Source organism: Lissotriton helveticus, chromosome 2_1, assembly GCF_964261635.1.
Source record: "Lissotriton helveticus chromosome 2_1, aLisHel1.1, whole genome shotgun sequence".
Classification (NCBI taxonomy): Eukaryota; Metazoa; Chordata; class Amphibia; order Caudata; family Salamandridae; genus Lissotriton; species Lissotriton helveticus.
The window spans coordinates 1,144,833,674-1,144,853,720 of NC_136059.1; the positions used below are offsets into that span (position 1 = coordinate 1,144,833,674).

General features: G+C 44.4%; 1 protein-coding gene across 1 annotated transcript in view; it reads right to left on the minus strand.

Moving 5' to 3' along the window:
- The window catches only part of CCDC171 (coiled-coil domain containing 171), a 2,807,212-nt gene that overhangs the window by 2,568,493 nt on the left and 218,672 nt on the right, over nt 1-20,047 (minus strand). The window contains exon 4 of the mRNA XM_078675985.1: nt 865-1,055. The gene's annotated coding sequence lies outside the window, so the exon portion shown is untranslated. The remainder of the gene's footprint in view (nt 1-864; nt 1,056-20,047) is intronic.

Consider the following 20,047-nt stretch of genomic DNA (forward strand, 5'->3'; position numbering starts at 1 on the left):
GCCAACCTTTCCTTGAAAGAAACTCAGTGGAAGTGGGTTTGAAATATTTCTCCATTGTGCTCGTCCAGTGTAAAGGATTAAGCAATGCCTCCAGCCCTGCTTCCTGACATCACACTCAAACAATAAAAGGTGAAGCATGCAATGACTGCAAAAGTCCCAGCTACTGCCACTAACATCAGGCTTCATTCCAGACCATTGTTTTTGTCAAATGAGCCACTGCAGATGGAGCGGTCACTCATATGCAAATCAGACTTATCCCTGCTTCAGGAGGAACAGTCCTGTCCGTGCTGGCAGATCAGATCCCTCAGAACAATAACATGAGCATGGACCAGTTTCAGCCTACTAGGGCCTCATCGGTGAGATGCAGCTTGGATCCTTTGCACAGTGGGCAACAACATCCATAAAATGTATGGGCTGCTCCCCTATTGCTCCTGGCTGGATACTAGAAAGATTCCTCTATCAGACAGCACCATAACCTATGGTTAAGTCCATGAACTCTATCTTCTCTTCCGGTCATTACATGCCTAGGTTCACTGATAACTGCATTACTTTGGCCATTCAACCACAACAGCAAAACACATTCTGTAGAGGCCATGGGGCAGTTCAACACTCTTCCAACCAAGCATTCCCCTACAGGCTGTCCGAACTGCTCATGCCTTGCACCCCTACGAGGTGATTGCAGTTTTCCCAATAGAGGCCACGAAATCTCCCATTAGGATACCATATATGCGTACTCAATTCCAGAGAAAGTAGCATTGGATGGTTGGAAAGTGTTGCTTAACTTGGTACATTTTTCAGACTGTTTGGGAAGTTGAAAAGCTACAAATAGGAAAGAAATATTCAAGATCGAATAAATCATAGTACCTGCAGTGACTTCTCAAGATTATTTCTCTCTGATTTCAACAACTGGTTTTCTTTGCATTCGCTGTTTAATACGCTGTCGTGTGTTTCTAGATTTGACTTCAATTTGTTCTGTTCCTCCTGCCAGTTCTGTTGTGAAAGTTCAAGTTCCTTCTGAATGTTGCTTAGCTCTTGTTGCAAATCTTCATTTTGTGCTATTTGAAGAAAGCACAACTAGATTTCAGATGAAGATAAAACAAAAGCTGGACCACACGTATGGCTAATATACCAATGCTAAATAAACTCACTTAACTATCTCTATGACATCCAGCTACAAAGAACACTGCCACTTTGTTTATGTGTATAGAAATAAAATTAAGAAAACAGTCAGCTAGTCTGAGAGTTGCAAACCTGAACGTTTGCCAGCACAGTATGTAGCTTACTGTGGTGTTAGTAGAGAAAATAAATGCACTTACCAGTGACAATAGTACACCAGAATGTTTGTATTTTTCAAAGTCACATTATTTTAAGATATTTTAACCTAAGGATGAATGTTTTTTCAAAAACATGGCATCAAGCGACAACAGTTGAGGATTTGCATCGCTCGCATAAAGTCTACAGAAACTACAATTCCTAATATAGTAATTGTAGTTTTATTTTAGCAGTAGGCACGGTGCTTTATATGAAAGGACACGTTGCAATTGTGGGGAATTGATCTGTGAACTATTAAGCGCAAGTGACATTGAATTCTTTTGACTCATACAATACAAATGTATTTCCTCTCATACAAAGATAAATATTTTCCTGCCATCATATAGTTCCAATGCCCCACTCCAAATTATGAGTCACATGACATTTTTAAGGCAAATACATTTGAAAGAGTATTGATGTGTGGTTCTGATTATGATTTGTGGATCAAAAAGATCCTTCCAGTGAGGAGTGTGAACACTATTGGACTACCCTAAGCCTTTGATCAACCCCAAAACAGATAGACATTTGTATTTATTAACGCATGAAAATGTTTACCCAGAAATGGTGCTCACAGCTTCAAAATGGTACATAATTCATTGGTGTAGTATCCCTGGATAAATAGGCAGCAAGTTGATGCAGGGGAGTGTTCACTACCACGGGCGATCCCCGACTCGGTCTCCTCTCTGCTTTTTCTGGGGACATGACTAAACGTATCTTCACCGAAACACACAACTGTTGGTGCCGCAACACGGACCCCACAGACGACCGCAGAAAGGAATGACAACACCAGTTGACTAAACACAGCTCTGTGGCACGAACTGTACATCTGATATTACAGGACGTAGCCATCTTTGGAGCCTTGAAAAAGCCCAAGCCAATACTTCTAAGGTGTCTAACATATGTCGGCTACCCTAGAAACAAAAAACCTTTATATATGCTGATAATTACTATTAATAAATTCCTCGCGATACGGCACAGCAATCTAATGCTGTATTTAGGCCAGGAATCCTGTGATGCTTTGCAAAAACTACTATAATCTCTACACTAATTGCAGATACATTGTTTTTTTGGCCCTCAACCCATCTATACAAAATCGCATGACTGAGACTCACCCAACTGGATCGAAAGCTGTCCAAGAAACAGGCATTATAAAGGTATTTTGGACACCGTAATGAACCCTTCAGCACATGGGCACTGAACTAACTAGGAAGGTAATTTAGGTTGCGTTAGCAGTTTCACATGTCTATTAACTTAACAACAGACCTCTCACAAAGAGAAGGATAGGGAACAGCTGCATGTAAAAGACAGTTGGAAAAAGGATACTATCCAAGTAAGTGTAAAACATGTGCATGAAAAGGAGGTTACAAAAGGAAAGTAAATATATCAATAAATGGCAAAACCTTAGGAAAAAGCCCAAGGGATTTCTTAAGACTGCTCTCACCCACTATGTAGTGGCATGCTTCATCATATGGCCGCTAACACCCTGGTGCAGACCAACACTCAGGGTGGAGCGCATGTCTTTTTTTCTAAAGAAGAGAAAAGAAAAAGGAAAAGGTTCTCCAAAGGAGGGATCTCTAATGCAGGAAGTTATATACAAAAATTGGCTAAGTTGGTACCTATATACTTCTTTATTAATGGTCCCACTTGATAGGGTTAAAAGTAAATGTAGGGTATATAGGAGGAGTTACATCGCCATTACCCCATCTACTTGTACCGACATGTTTCAGCCAACCTCAAATGCCCTTATGGGTCACTGGCCTTTCTCAGGATAATGATCACTCATGGAAAATCAAATTCTTACTGGTTACTATTTAACCAATAGTAAAATAATAGCCCTTACTTTATGTTTGTAAGTAACCACACTTGCATTCCTTACCTATAAGGAAACAAGGTAACATAGTGAAATACTTCCCCTCGACAATTACATGAGTTAATCCTCCCTTACAGAAGTTTATATTCCATTGTATTATAACTTTTATGCACACCATTGTGATATAAAAACGGTAACATTTCCAAACATTTGCAAAAACTATACGTGGTAGTAGTGGACCCAAATGGGAGAATTGCCACACCTCATACAACTACTTTAAATAAATCAATATAGTTGGTGAGAACCACTCACAGTGGAATTGTACACAAAGAGATGCTATCGCAGTTCTGGCACCCTACTACCAAAGGTGACTCCTGTTCATTTGAAAATGAATGTCAAACAAGTAAACATTCAATAGAACTGCATTCAGCACCCTCATAGATATTTAATATAGCCATAAAAAGTCATGGCTATTTATAAACCTGAATACATTATTCAATAGGAGTTGTCAATCCTTGTAAAGGAACTCGCAAGTCCTTTTTTTCCCTCTCTCATGGACGAAAATAACAATATCCAATTGTTTCTCCAAGCTTTTCACAGATTGTTTATTCTGTACACTGACACTTCCAGCAAAGATCAGCCGCTGGCGGTCACGTAACAAGTTAGCATGGAGGAATCTCGTTTGTGTTCGGAATTAACCAGACAAATCACGCCACCATCTAAGAACGGCCATGCAACTAACGCTTATTGAATATTGTATTCTTGCTATCCATGACTAATTATGGCTATATTAAATGTCTCTGAGGGTGCTGAATGCAGTTCTATTGAATGTTTAAATGTCCAAACATCAGCATGAAAAAACACCCAGCACCATGTGGACAGTAGAACTCGCACCATAGACAGTCAAGCATCAGTCTTATTTAGTATGATCGTCCAAATTCATTCACAAATGTGAGAGCCAGATTGAGCTCCCACTGGGGCATCACAAAGTGCTTTGGAGGGACATATGGGTCAGCCCTTTTAAAAAACACAGCACATAAGGTGATTTAAATAAGGATGGCTGATCAGGTGATTATAAACAAAGCCAACAAATAATCTTTAAGTGTTAACATATCAAGGCCCTGCAGGGCTAGTAATAAGAAGAAAAGCAGGACATCAGAAAACTGAGCTTGTAAGGTTTGGATATGTTGAGAAGAACACCAAACAACAAACTTCTACTGGTGTCCTGCATAGATGACTTTTGTCAAGGGACGCCTAATGGCCAAAATGAAATGTACTACTTGGGTGGGTTGTTGGGGTAGAGGAAGGGGAGGGGGAGATTGTAGGCTATCAACTGTCGCAGCTCAATCTCCACACCTGGAGAGGTAGTTTCTGAAGTTTCGGCTGCATAACTTTACCCTACTGCTGAGACAGGAGGTCCTCCCAAAGAGGCAGCTGAATCAAATAACAGGTGCTCAAGGCCACACATTCTGGGTACCACACTCTCCTAGCCCAATCTGGAGCAACTACAATGACATGGGACCAGTTGTTCCTAATATTCTTCATAACTTTGGGCAAGAAAGGCAGATTTGGGAAGGAGTGCAGAAGGCCTGAGTTCCAATCCAGACAAATGGTGTCTCCAATCTAGAACTGGCTTCTGTACTCCAATGTACCAAAGTTTGGAGACCGTGCTTTATCAGAGCTGGTGAAAAGATACAACAAGAGCTCCCCCCAGGACTGGAATCTGCCCTGTGCCACCTCTGAGTACAGTTGCAACTCATGAGCCGCTAGGCAACACAGACTGAGCTTGTCTGCCAGAGAGTTTAAAGATACTGGCAGGTGTTATGGCACCAGGGAGATGCCCTGACAACTCAGCCAGTTCCAGAGTTGCAGAGTCATCTGGCACAGGACCCAAAACCAGTGTTGGCTGGTAGGGATAGGTGGTGGGGTGGGGTGGTTTAGAAAATAAAAGAAGACTTACCTTGTCACCGCCAGTCACCAGCCGCAGCCTCTTTTCCATCCTTGCTGTTCTCCTGGCTCCCAGCAGCACCCAAGCTCCTCTAATCCAATCACAACACTACTGTCACCATGGCAGCAGCATCGTGATTGGTCTGAGCACCATGGTTCGGCGCTCATATGGGGATTGGGAGGTGTGCATGTTCTATACCCAAGCTGTACAATACAGCCGGTGGGTAACATCCTAATTGCACAATACAGTTTGGCAAGCCCAAGACAGCAGCTAAACTGTCATACGCACTTGGTGCAGCAATAACCACTCCTCCTCTCTCTTCTTGTGACAAGCCCAGCCCGGCCCCAACCTGTCTCGCTCCTTACAGAAGAAGAAAATAATAATAATGTAACGTTATTAACGCTGTGTTATCATTTTACTTTTATTTTTACACTTAGGGCCTCATTACGATGCCGGTCGGATGAGCGTCCAACTGGCATCATGTCGGAAACAGGACCGCCCAACAAAGAGTCTCACTGCAGAGTTAAGCTGTGGTTATAAAGAAGGCTCTATTTCCAATTCTCATAGTATAGGTTGCTAGAGCTTGTAATAATGCCAGGATTGCTGATCTCATAGCTCTCTTGGGAGAATGTCATCAAAACGTTTTTGCAACAAATTAAGGCATTTCCGAGTGCTTAACTTTGTCCTCTCTACTCAAAGCCGTGAATTTGCATCTCTTGTTTAATGATAGCTTATGGAGTGATCTTAAAGTACAGAAAATGTATTCTCATCAGAAGAGTTGCTGCATTTTGGATCACCTGTGAAATCTTCTCCAATTAAGTTTTATATGAATGCCAAGGAGGGTTTTCCCCCTTTGTGGATGTTCCTTCCTATTTGAACCCCTTTGGGGTGTGGCACCGTAGCTACTAGGAGAAGCATTGCTTTCTATTGTCAAACTAGAAGGAATATAACAGACCATTCAAGTGCCCAGTCCTTGACTCTGCCACAAACCATAAATGAACTTAAACACCAAACCCTTGCTTTTTTTTATCTCCAGACTCTACTGATTAAATATAATATCCAGAAACATGTGTCAAGAGATTTACAGCACTATCTGCACCATCTCTGGTGAAAGACTACAGCTAATATTCAAGTAAGCGGAAACATTGTACTGCATTTACCATAATGCTGAAGGGCGAACTGTGTTGTTATGTGAGGCAGTGTGCTCCCATCCACCTTCTGATACTTTGTGCAAATAGCTAGTGCAAAAGATGCCCTAGAAAACTGTTTTCTATGATAATGCAAGTACCAAATGCCAAACTCCAAAACAATCCAACACTGATAAGATCTGGTAGATCAGTATAAGTCAAAATTCGACATTTGTAGCAAGAAATGAAAATGTTCTGTCATGCCCAAATTTGAGAGGAGTTCTGCTTGGTATCACAGCACTGAGCACTCAAAGCAAAATGTTTAATGTACTGCATGAAAGCCAAATACTGAAAAGAAAACATGCTAAAAAGCATAATTTGGCAAACAATAATAAAAAAAAAAACTGGCGCAAGTATCTCAACTCTGCATTGGATACACTAGAGGTTCGAGAGATCTTGTATAGTGGTCTCCCAGTGCCAATAGTCTCCAGACTCATAACCAAGCAAGCAAAAACTATCTCCAGGGAACAGAATGCTTAGACGATTAAGAAATTGGCCCATGACAGGTGGGCATCTACACTGTACGAGTCAGGAGCCCCGCCGTCATATCTCTCCCTGCCTTTCAGTCTAGTCTTAAAGCAGGAGTTAATGAGAGTGAGATTAGAGTTAATTCAGCTTAAAAGCTATTTGGTGTGGCCAGAGAAACGTTGATGAGCATGAAAGATGTTACTGATTCTGTGCAATGCAGGAGGAATCATTAATCCATATAATTTTCAATTGCGGCCACCTTAGACTATTCTGGCTGCAACCAATATGGTGTGCCCTAAACATTTGAATTTGTGTGGAGCTGCTGATGCATGCCTGAAAAGCGAGTCCTCACACCTGGCAGCTCGATTCCTGAAGTTCCTGAGAGCGGTTTGGGCATTACCAACATGTGAATCTGATACCACGCCCCAATAGACTGCTAAAGACATCACAATCTTTTAATGCTTAACTTCGCTAGCGAGACCAATAATTTTTTTTTTAATTTGCTCTGTAGAAGAACCTGGGGCCAGATGTAGGTAGAATTGATTTACGATTCTTAATTACCGAATTTTACCGATTCGGTAATTAAGAATCGGTAAATCAGAGGGGTGGAGATGTAGGTATTCCAGATGTGCTGGAATACCGAATCGGAACAATTCGGTATTTACCGATTCGGTAAATACCGAATCGGTAATGCCCATTCATTCCTATGGGCTTTGAAGCCCATAGGAATGAATGGGCATTACCGATTCGGTATTTACCGTATCGGTAAATACCGATTATCACAAGTGTGCAGGGGGTGTCACTTTGACACCCTCTGGCCCCCCAAAACAGGCTCGGGTGCCATGTGGCAGGCCTACATGCCCTAAGGGCAGGTCTGCCTGTCATATGGCATAGGTGTGCATGCACACATGTGCATGCACACCGGAATCGGTATTTTACCATCAAATTGGATATTTTACAGAATCGGTAAATTTACCGAATCGGTAAATTTACCGATTCTGTAAATTAATGCCCCTACATACCATTTCTGAAATACCGGTCGGTAACGGCCGAAAATACCGATTTTCGGCCGTTACCGACCGACCTACATCTGGCCCTAACTGTGATACAACTTGCCCCCTATGATCTTGTGAAACTATTTAGTAACTGCATTTCAATCTGGGCTCTGTTAAGAGGCACTGTGCATGAATAAGCACTTTCTTGACTAAACCATCCTCTTGACTAGAGCTCCTGTCAGGTTTTGATCTCTAGAAACCATTTACCAATTGCACTTTAACCCGGGCTCTGTCCAGTGGTACTGTGTATGGATAAGAACCTCCTTGACTAGACCCCTGTCAGCTTTGGGGCTAGTTTAGAGGCACTTTGAACAGCCATGGGGCCATCCCTTTACCCCTACTAGGTTTAACAATTGCACTTTAGGGGCCCGATGTAGGTCGGTCGGTAACGGCCGAAAATCGGTATTTTCGGCCGTTACCGACCGGTATTTGAGCTTTGGTATGTAGGGACACATATTTTACAGATTCGGTAAATTTACCGATCTGTAAATTTACCGATTCTGTAAAATACCGAATCGGTATTTTTACCTATTCGATAAATTTGATATGTAGGTGGGACTCTTCTGAGTCCCACAACCCTTACCGAATCTGTATTTTACCATCAAATATATTTGATGGTAAAATACCGATTCCGGTGTGCATGCACATGTGTGCATGCACACCAGTGCCATATGACAGGCAGACCTGCCCTTAGGGCAGGTATGCCTGCCACATGGCCCCCGAACCTTTTTTGGGGGTGCTAGAGGGTGTCAAAGTGACACCCCCTGCACCCTTGTCAAAATCGGTATTTACCGATTCGGTAAATACCGACCGGTAATGCCCCATTCATTCCTATGGGCTTCAAAGCCCATAGGAATGATTGGAGCATTACCGGTCGGTATTTACCGAATCGGTAAATACAGATATTTACCGATTCGGTAAATGGAACATCTGGATGTTTCTACATACCCCCCCTTCTTATTTACCGATTCTTAATTACCGAATCGGTACAATTCGGTAATTAAAAATCGGTAAATAAGTTCTACCTACATCTGGCCCTAGATTTCTTGTGTATCCTAATATCTTATGTTCACGCACTTTCATAAGGCACAGTAACCTTTTTAATCATATTTCTCAAATTTTAGCGACTTCTAATTTTTCCAGGTTTTATGCCCATTCAGGCTTTTGTAAGCACTGCTATATTGTTCATGAGTAAAAATGCATCAATGGCTTTTCTTATAATGATTTTAAATAATCGATTAGTAAAGAATGTATCTATCTCACTGTTAGGCAGACTGCTGTGTGTACTCCCACGAAATACTGAAGCAAGAAAGCACAACACGCCTTCTATCCATTGAGAAACTTTGAAAAGCTGTATCATATCTAAAAGCCACTAGCTACCAATCAGATCTCATTCCGGTGTTCTTGATTATTGATCCAAAACTGTGGATTATTTTTCCTGTCAAAAATTCCCAGACAATTATAAAATGGGTCAGATTAAAATTAGATATCACACTATTAAGGACCCCACCCCTTTCTAAAATAACCTCTCAGAAAGCTGTGAGCAGCTTTCCTGAAAATGATCATAGAAAACTGATCTCAGGAAGTTCACAGAAATAGCAACTCATAGATGACAGCAAGGAGAGCTAATATACTAATTTCGCTGCACCTCTCTGTAGCATTTGATGCAGTCAATCACAAGAAACAACCTTAACAACTCGGTCATTACATCGCGTTACCTTTACAACGCGGTTGTTGCAACGACTGCGTTGTTACATCGCAGTACAATACTACACAAGTCGTTACGACTTGCTCTAGATGGCGCTCTAGTTTAAGGAATTGTGTATTTTACTATTTCAACACCTTACCTACTGTTGCACACACTGGCGTTAGAATAGTAAATGATACTGTTCCTAAGTCTAGTGTGCCATCTAGAGCAAGTCACTGTAATGACTTGTGTTGTAATGTACTGCGATGTAACAACGCGGTCATTGTAACGACCAACGCATGCAATGTTATGGTATACATTGGTCAATCACACACTTCTCCAAGCCACCCTAAAAACATACATCGAAATTAATGTTAGAGTTCTCAGCTAACCTATCTCTTTCCTTAATAGCATGGAGTAAATGTTCAGAAAGTAAGAATCTATATATGCCCAGTGTCAATGTCCATTGGAGTTCCTCATGGAACTATTCCCTCATGGAACAACTTTGACTTATGTACGGAGACACTGCAGGGAGAGAGGGATGAGGGTGAGAATGAGGGGGGAATGATAAAACCCAAGTATCATGATGTGGCGATAGACAACTATACTTGACAACTCAACAATAGAAGAGGTTACCCTCTTTGTGGTTCAACCAATGACTTAATGATGTTTGAATACCTAAAAATGTACCTGGAAAACACTACACTCTACTCATGTCCTCTCCATCATCACAACTCCAACACTGAACGTCACCCCTAGCAATTGTGGGATAGATCCAACCATGTCTCTAACATTAAATCTCTGGAATCCTATACAGCAAACTGTTGTACACATTCATCATAGTGAAATAGGGCCAAAACATAGTAGCACAAAGTAGTACATTCTCACTGCAGACCTTCAAACTGTAGTTGAATTTCTGGTCTTTACTGTTCCAAACACCCTGCTGACTGATCTACCAAGTGCAGACTTTTCCAGCCACAGACTTTACAAGATCCTTTACCTTGACTCAACTCAGGCAATTATCACTTTGATCAAAACATTATTATAATGCTCTTTTCTCCTTAGAGGAAGACTCTCATAAATGTGTGTGAGGTTATGAGCACACTCACCTGCTAGTGGCTGAACAAACTTAGGGCCCTATTATGATTTCCGACCGCAAACTAATATGCATATAGGATTCTTTTACCACCGCCTAATTACGATGAAAGAGTGGTCATTCCGACTGGCTACCATTGGGCAGTCGGAATGCGGCCAATAATTCCAAGGGCGACACTTTTTGCCCTTGGGATTATGATGTCGTGTTTCAGCAGCCTTTCCATGCCGGCCTTTCTGACAAGGCTGTCGGAACTCGACTTTGGGGTCCCCCAGCAGAGCCCACTTGGGTGCACGGACTCCAGTTGGAGGCCAAGGGGACACCTGTTGTTCCCCCTGTTTATTGCTCCACCTTGAGGAATATGTGCTCCCATTGTAAAGTATAGGTGTTCGGTCGCATCCTAATTAGTCGGTCGGGACGATGCCAGGTGCAGGAAACTCCGCCCGATATCGTAATAGGGCCCATAGTTTGTGATACTCAATTCAATTCAAGTTTATTTGCATAGTTAATCAAAACCATTGCATACAGTTGCCAAAGAAGAAACAATTTCTGATGCATTGATTTAAAATACAGAGAAACGAAACCTAAGAACCTTTTCTTTGTCAAGGTCGCCATCAAATAAAATTTACTGCCATTTGAACAGCTGTGAAAAATCCTTTCTAGCACACTCATTTGTGGTCACAAAAGTAAAACATAAAAACCTTTTCATAACTGTAAAATCAACTGTTTAAAAGCCTCCACAGTTTCAGTTTGTAGTGCAGAGAGAGGTAAGTGCCCTCAGACCTGATTGCACCTTTGGCACCTTCCCAGCGGTTTGCAAAGGCCAGTTTTAATCTTTGATTGAACATCATATTACGTGTTATAGTGTGCTCTACATTAGTGCCAAAATATAAGTGCAAGTGGCTTTTTCCAAATAGTGTTCTTAGCATAACCTTGCTCGTTCAGACATAAAGAGCAAATGACTTGGGCAAACACGAGGTCTTAAAAATAGCCTGCCCTTGCTGCTTCGTTGCAAGCGATTAACATTCTTAAAGGTAGCCTGTTCTTCCTCCTTCATTGGACCAGTTCTTAGCCTGACTTTGTTCGTTCGCAGGTAAAATGCAAGTGACTTGTGCAGCAAACCAGCGATCTTTAAAAATTAGCCTGTCCTTGCTACTTGGTTGGCCCTCTAGAATCGAGGTATAAAGAGCAGGTGAATGTTGCTCTTCAGTGCTCCTGAGATACCCGACATTGCGCGCACACGGGTGCAGTGCAAGTGACCTCTGCAAACCGACATTCTTAAGAAAATCGCCTGTCCTTGCTCCGTCTTTGGCTCTCTTAAAGCAGGACATAAAGTGATGGTGACTTAAACTGTTAAATGCTCCTGCGAGTAGCCTGACCTTGAGCATTCACAGGTAAAGTGCACTGACTCATGCACACAAACGCTCATAAAAGTAGCCTATCCCTGCTCCTTCGTTGGCCCAAAAAGGAACCTTTCTAGGCATTTTTTTTTACTTCACACCGTTGTGATACATCTATGCAGGGAGATACACCTCGCAGCAGTATTTAGGAAATCAGCTTTCTTCTCTTTTTCTCTTCCTTCTGAACATAGCAGGCTACTGAAGGTTCACTGAGTCTTTAGTTCTGTATGTGCCACAGACTGTCCATCAGCTTGTCACTACCAGAGACGGCTTTCTAGCTCCTAAGGTGCCACCGGCAGTTAGCATATTGCTGTCACTAGTGCTCTCCTAAAGCCTAAGGAGTATTGCATTTAGGGCACAACTCTGGGGTAGACGTGGGTGGATGGTGTTCACCCACTATTTTCACAGGGTGGATGCCGTCCACCAGGGCTCGAGTTGGGGTACCACGCAGGTGGACGGCGTCCTCCCACTTATTTTACCGGGAGCTCAATAACTATAAACTGCAACTGAGTGCAAGCCACCTTTCATGATGTCACTTCTTGTTGTGACGTCAGCTTCCCGCCACTTCTTTTTTTAGGACTTGTGCCCTGCCGTCCACCATGCCAAGAAGCTTAACCCCACTGTAAAATAAGATGAACTCGTTCCGTTTTAATTTTCAAACACTGGGACACATTCAACGGCTACACTTTATCAGCTTTCAAAAAGCAACAACGTGCAGGGGAGGATGGGGCTTTCTTATTTCAGACCTTAAGGCCTGGCTCTTCGACGGAGCTCCGTGATCTTCCGGAAGATGCTCCCCCCCTTCCCTCCACTCAGCACCATGAGACACCTCGTGTGAGGAGCTGCACTTCATAAACCTGATTGATTGAGACTGGGTCAATAACAAAGGCCGAATTTGAGGGGTCATCAGGCCTCCTTTGGTTGGAGTCTCCTGGCTGGAAGTGCTCTGGAACATCACACCTAGATGCAAATGCACTTTACATATACTTAAGACATGCATGGGATGTATGACATTACAACGCATGCTTTTACCACGCATGCCTTTACATCGCAGTTTTTACAACGTATTCTGTTACAACGCATAGCGCTTAGGGGTGCTGGATAGTGAATAGTTTAATTTACTATTCCAACTCCAGTCCCCGTGGATAGTAGGGAAGGTGTTGGATAGTAAATTAAATCCATTCCCTATCCTAGAGCGCCCCCCCCAGCGCAATGCGTTGTAATGACATGCGTTGTAATAGTTGCGTCGTAAAGGCACTGCGTGGTAAAAGTTGCGTTGTAAAGGATGTGTCCCAGTATTTACACAAACAAGATTGCATTTAGATAGCGCTTGCTACCCTTGATGAGGCATTGAAATAATTTAAATTCCACAGTTTTTTCTTTTACAGTGCTACTCATCCCAATGCAAAGTGTCAGAGCACTTTACATCACATGTATACATTACATATACAATAGATCATATCTATTTGTAAATCAATGTATTACATACAACAGGGGAGGGTTACAAGGTGTAGAAGTCAAGTCACATATCATCCTTCATAGCTCACTGCGTTGTATTAGAAGGATTACATTGCAACTGCAAGTAACTTAAGGATCTCTGTGTTCAAATCAGTAACCGACTCACCTTTATACATAAAATTTGACATCTGCATGTTACACGAAATGCTTTGCAGGAGACACACTAACATTTTATGCTACTTCGAGTCAAAACTGGGGCTAGACAAAACACTGCTCTTTCCAGCAAGTACATTAACCTCCAGAGTTATCTTACCATTATTATTCACTCAGATGTACTTGGAACACTCGGTCCTCTGCAGCAGGTGCCTTATCCCCATAAGATGTTTTAAAATTCAGGCTTTGTAACCAATTAAGCAGAACAGATTTACTGTCAGTTTTCTCCTTGCTGCCACTTTCTTTGAGGCCGAGTTTAGAAAAAAAGAAATGAATACGTTGAGGCCCAGATTTTGCGTCAGGGTTGTGTCACTTGTCTGGCACAACCCTGATGCAAAATCTATTTTGGGATTTACCGTGCCACACAAATACCATTTGTGTGGCTTTGCAAAAAAACAAAAAAACAAATGCAAGGTAGCACATTGCTCTGCCTTGCGTTACCTCACATCAGGTAGGCATTATATCCATGGTGGATTGGTATTCCTGTACATCCACCTCTGTATTTTGTGTACAAATTATATAAACAGTAGTTTTGTAAAACGCAAATAAAACAAAAACCTAATGCAAGGCAGCGCATTGCGCTGCCTTGCGTTACTGTGCATCAGGTAGGCATTACATGGGTGGTGCATTGATGCTCTCATAGATACACCCATGTATTTTGTGTACAAATAATATATACAGTCTTCATAAGGCAGGCGCACTAGCTTTTCTTGGATCGGCTCTCGAGTTCCACTTCCCTGTAAAAGGTTCAAGGTTATTCCCTATTTATGTGAGGTGACTTTCCAGCTAAGCCCCCCAAGTGAGTTCAAGTCTTTGAAGTTCCATGATGGCTTTGAGAAAGTCAAAGTGCCTATGCCAGTCAGAGCAAACCCAGTATTGACTTCCCAGTATTCCGTCTTACCCGTTCTCGCTGGAGTGAAGGTTTGGAGGTGACAGGTGGACCCCCACTCCTCCACCTACGTGGTAGGCCTCCCTGAATTCGGCAGCAGGTCTTTGGTACTCCTGGATTGTTGGGCAAGTGAATAGTTGCTCTTCCTCTGCAGGAAATGGGCTGCTTCTCCTTCATATCTGCCCACTGCTACAAGGCAAATGCCCTCTCACTTCACCATTGCCCCCTCCTGGCATGCAGGGTTTGTGACAATACACACAGGAAAACAGACCCTTCAGGTCACAGCATTGTGCAGGGTGACAGCTCTCTTCTCCATGGAGAAATTGACCAGGGTAACACCCCTCAATCATCATCACAGCCCCATCTGGCATACAGAGGTCATGGGCAGTACGCAGGTTTTCTGTATTCACTTTGTGTAATTCAGCCACCTAATGGACATCTCTTTATTTCCCCTACTTCACATCAAAGGTCAAAGTTTTATCTTTAATTCTTGGCAAATGAGATTAGAACGTGGCTGGTCTTAAAAAATCGGTAACACAAAAGAGTGTGCAAATGTTAGGCAGAAGTTGTAAGCACAATAGAGCTACACGGGCATGTCTAAAACTCTGATCTTTTAAAAGTCCTTTGAGAAACACTTGTCTAGGGTACGTAAAATATTTACAGAGAATAACAAAGTGAAGGGAATCCTGTGTAGACCTATTGTCGCAGCCACAGGGTCCTCAATCTTCTAAATATGGGATAAAACCAGAAGGGGAAGCCAGTAAATGGTGGAGTTGGTTCAGTCTAAACCGAGTGATTAAAAATCTATTGTGTGCACTTGTTAAAATTTTTAATAAGGCTCCATGCCCTGTACAGACTTTACTAGGATGTGTGCTCTAACCAGGAGTATCCTAAGTTCCTTTTCCTCCTGGTGGGCCGTGGCGTATTTAAAAAACAAATCTTTGATGATATTCTTGTCCTGCCGTTTCATGTTATCATGTATATAAAACATATCTGCTCTGCCTAGGGCGGTAAAGGTTTCGTTGATGTATCTTAACCAGGGAATTTTTAGTGCAGGGTCAAGTGCGAGGCAGTCCTGAATAACTGCTTGGCTGAAGCTTGCCTCCTCACTGGACCATACCTTCGCCCAACATAGCAGGGGTTAAACAGTAACTGAGTCCATTAGGTACTTACGGCCAGATGCATCAAAGGGTTTTGCCCATTCTGTATCTATGGTAAAATGTGTTGATGCATATGGCCCTTAGGACTTAATTCATCATGTACTGAGTATGAGGGAGTGCTCTGGGGAACTGTCTGAATTTGCCTAAAAAATTTGTTTTCTTCAGTTTGTAATTTATTGGCCACTGTGTACCCCCATACCTCACTTCCATATGGGACCTTAGGGACACAAAAGGAGTTATATAACTTTAGAATTCTCCCCAGAGACCATGTTCCTAGTCTGTGGGTGTAGTTTGCAATAGCTCCCAATGATCTTTTCATGGCCAAAAGCTTCCCCTCCTGCAGGTGATTAAAACTGAGTTTCTCATCCAATAAAATGCCCAAATAAGAGAATGCGGGGACCTTTGCTAAGCTATGTGTGCCTACTTAAAAATTATTATGTCTACTGGGCCGTTTACCAATTTCCATAATCTACGATTTGGTTAGGTTTGGTGATAACTCAATCTCATTCATAAAAGACACAAACCCTTCAAGTAAGATCTGCAGACCCCTTGGTATTCTTCCTGAGTGTATCTGACTGCGGCAGTAGTGTTATAATGTAGGGTCATTAAAACATTTGTGATAGCTGGGTCAACCCCAAGGTCAACCAGCAAATTCCACAGTTTGCTACGGTTCACCCGGTCGAAAGCTGATGTGAGGTCCATAAAGCCCAAAAAGAGCGCTCCAGGTTTAACTATTGTGTATTTCGCAAATAATAAGTCAAGATTAAGGCACTGGTCTGTGGTTGATTTTCCTATGCGAAACCCGTATTGCACCTCCGAGATGATTCGATTGCCATCTGCCCAATCGGAGAGCCTGTTTAATAGGACCCGGCCAAGGACTTTCACTGTGGAATCAATGAGAGATATGGGGCAATGGGGGTTGTCGCCTTCACCTTTCTTGAAGATCAGGACAATAGTGGCAATAGACCAGGAGTGAGGCATTACTGTTGTTACTGCAGCATTTAAAACACAGGTGAGGGCTGGGGCCCATACGTCTATGTTGTTACAAAAAAGGTCTGGAGGTATCCCATCGGGTCCAGGGGCCTTGTTCTGGAAAAAGCCCTCAATCCCCAACCTAATCTCATGAAGAGTGAAAATAATAGATTTCGGGGGGCGTGGTCAGCAACATGGCCGAGTAGGACGTGTGCCTGCACAGCTCCGGCACCTTGAATCGATACAACGTACATAATGGTTGCCTGAGGTCCCTCAATATGATGTAAAAGTATCCTTAGGGGTCCACATCTCTCCCGACGACGAAGGGTGGCGAGTAAACGCTGCGATCAGCCTGCAAACCGCGACGGAGGAGACCGGTTGGAAGGCCCTGGAATGACTCCCAAGATGGTGCTGTGGTGAAGCTGAGAGGTGAGGCGGTGCGCCTGAGACCATCGTGGGCCGTGTGAAGCTGTGGGTGCCCCGCGGTGCATTACCTCCCCTGCCGTCCAGATCAATAGCTGGAATTGGGGGCAATTGCGTAGCTGTATATTGGCTCCGGGGAGCTGGCGCGACGGTGCATGGAGGAGCTGCCGCCGGGACTGCGGCTCGCTGACCGGATTGCTCCTGCCGGGCCGGGCGTCAAAGACGAGCAATGGAGGGCGCTGCGCCCGGAGTACGCCCGGAAGGGGCACTGAGATTGGGAGACGAGCGCTGCGGAGAGATCGTCTGCCCAGCCCACCCCACTACGGAGGGGGGCGGAGAAGACCCTACACCAGTGCGACCCCGAAGGTAGCCCCTGGGGCCCCGGTGACGTAGAGGGGAGCCTGGGGGAGCCGCTGGTTCGGGCGTGTAGGGTCTCTAACCTCGAGGCACTCGGGGTCTGACCGGAATCCGCTTCCGGCATATCATGGACCTCCGTCCAGCCTGGAGCACCAGGACCATTAATATTATTGAAATAATATATACATAAAAAGTGCCTTTTCAGCAAGAATAGTAGTGAAATCCATGCAAGAAAAAGGCATTTTGATATTTTGATATACGCTGTCAAGTGAGTAAAGATTCTGAGGTTCGTACTATGGTGTGAAGGGCACTCTACACTGGGGGACACGCATACCTTGCCCGCCTGATCTCTCTGGGCTGTGCAGGAAGAGGCAATCTCGATTGAACTGACCCGGGTGGCCGTGGGGAGACTGGTCCCGGTCCCTGCTGGAGCTGGCCGGTTGGGGAGGCGGATCTGCCTGCTTGTCTCGCCCCCACTCTTGCTCCCTCTTCCCCCCCCCGTCGGGGGACACAGTGGCGATCACGGACTGGTAGACAGAACAGAGGTGCTGAGGGGTCTGCATAGCGAGTGCCATAGGAGTTGCAGGTGTCAATGATAGAACACCGTAGTCCCTAAAGACGAGTGGCACACGGCGAGGCAAACTGAAGGACGGAGCTCCTAAGCCACCCAAGCAGGGAACACTAGACCGTTATACCAGGATGGCCCCCCAGCAGGATGATGACCCTGCGGCTACTCGCTCAGACACAGCCCTGTTGATGAGCGCAATACAGGCCTCCCGTGAAGCCCTGGAGAGCAAGATTGGTGAGGTGGGGTCCGAAGTAGCTCTCCTGCGGCAAGATCTCCGAAATTTGGTGGAAAAAGTGACGGAATCTGAAACGAGATTGGGGGAAGAAGAGGATACCATACAAGATTTGAGAGAGAATATGGAGGAGCTCCAGTCATCCCATAAGCAACTACTGTGGAAGGTGGACAATGCCGAAAATAGGGCGAGACCCAATAATCTTCGCTTTGTGGGCTTTGTGAGAAGGAATTGAAGGGGCAAATATGGCAGAGTTCTTGCACTCCTGGCTGCTACGCACCTTCCCAAAGGATACATTTTCAACTTGTTTCATCATTGAAAGGGCTCACCGAGCGCTGCTGGCTAAACCACCGGTAGGAGTGAGACCTAGGCCAGTCATAGCTCGTTTCCTGAATTTTTTAGATAGAGACATGATCCTGCAAGAAGCGAGAAAACTCGGGGAAATCCGCCTAGACAATACCCACATAATGATATTTCCGGACTACAGCCAGGAAGTGCAGAGGCAGAGACGTTCTTATGACTCGATAAAAACGAAACTGAGAGACCTCCAAATGCAATACATGTTATTGTTCCCAACCAAACTGAAGGTGATATATAAGGACAAGGCTAATTTCTTTCAAACCCCAGAGGAAGTATGGCAGTGGCTGGCGGAAGGGCCTACGTTGAAGCGGCCTGTGAATGGGGCTCCAAAGACGACTGTGACGGAGAGACCCAGGGGGGGCCCTAGACCGGTGCCAAAATCAAAGAGACCACGGCGGAGGCGAGGAGACCGTTCTCTGGCCATGACCACCTACCCCACGGCCAGAACTGTAAGGCGGAGAGGACGGAGTGCTGCCTCCCTGGACTCTAACCGACCCTCGGGATCCCGTTTTTCATGCCTAGCGGGAAAGGCCCGCTCTGAGGGGGAGGAAGATCCCCGGAGCACCTCATCCAAGGAGGAGGAGGCGGACGTGCAGTCTCTACATCCCCTGGCAGTGGAAATCAACGAGATGGAGCACGGGCATACGCCGGACACTGGGGTGTCCCAGGGGGACCCCCTGGACTCTTACTCCTGAAGGTGGGGACAATTTGGCTGAAGAAGCATGGACAGAGCTTGCCGGGAGCATGCAAATTGGACATCCCTCCCCGTTTGTTCTGTTTCTTTGATCCAATTTCTTTACCGTTGTTACTATCTTTTGCTTATATCATTCCCTATTATTATTTCAGAAGGTTTAGCACTACTAGGCCGGGACTGTACGGCTGGACGCGCACCCCCTTATTCCTTCTATCTCTCTCTCTGATCCATATCCCATCTTTCTGAGTACTATCCCTCTTATTTTGTTTCTTTCTCCTTTCCTTCTAGTACTGAATCTTTAGCTCGGGTTTTCTCTGGGCTTGGCCCTGATGGTTCTGGGTTTTCCACAGAAGTTGGAATTTGTGGAGTAAGTTGGACAAGGGAGGGCGACAGACCTCCACCTGCCCTGGAGCATTCTTCCCTGTCATGTTGCCGGGGGGGAGTCACTGGGGAGAGGGGGGTGGGGTGGGTTGGGTGAGGGAGGGGGCTACATCAGTCTTTTGGTTGAGGGAGTTTTGTTATGCATTCTGTTTTCTGTTTGATTGGCATATGGCATGCAGTTCCACACTAGTGGGCACACACGCAGTCGGACCCACCCACGACTCACACTTCACTACTATCGAGACATGGCCGCTGTAACTTCACTCAAAACGCATGGGGATGTATGGGCGGTGGGACCCTGTAAGATCCTCACTTGGAACGGTAACGGTCTGGGTGACAAGATTAAACGAGGGCTGGTGACGGCATATATAAAAATGGCTA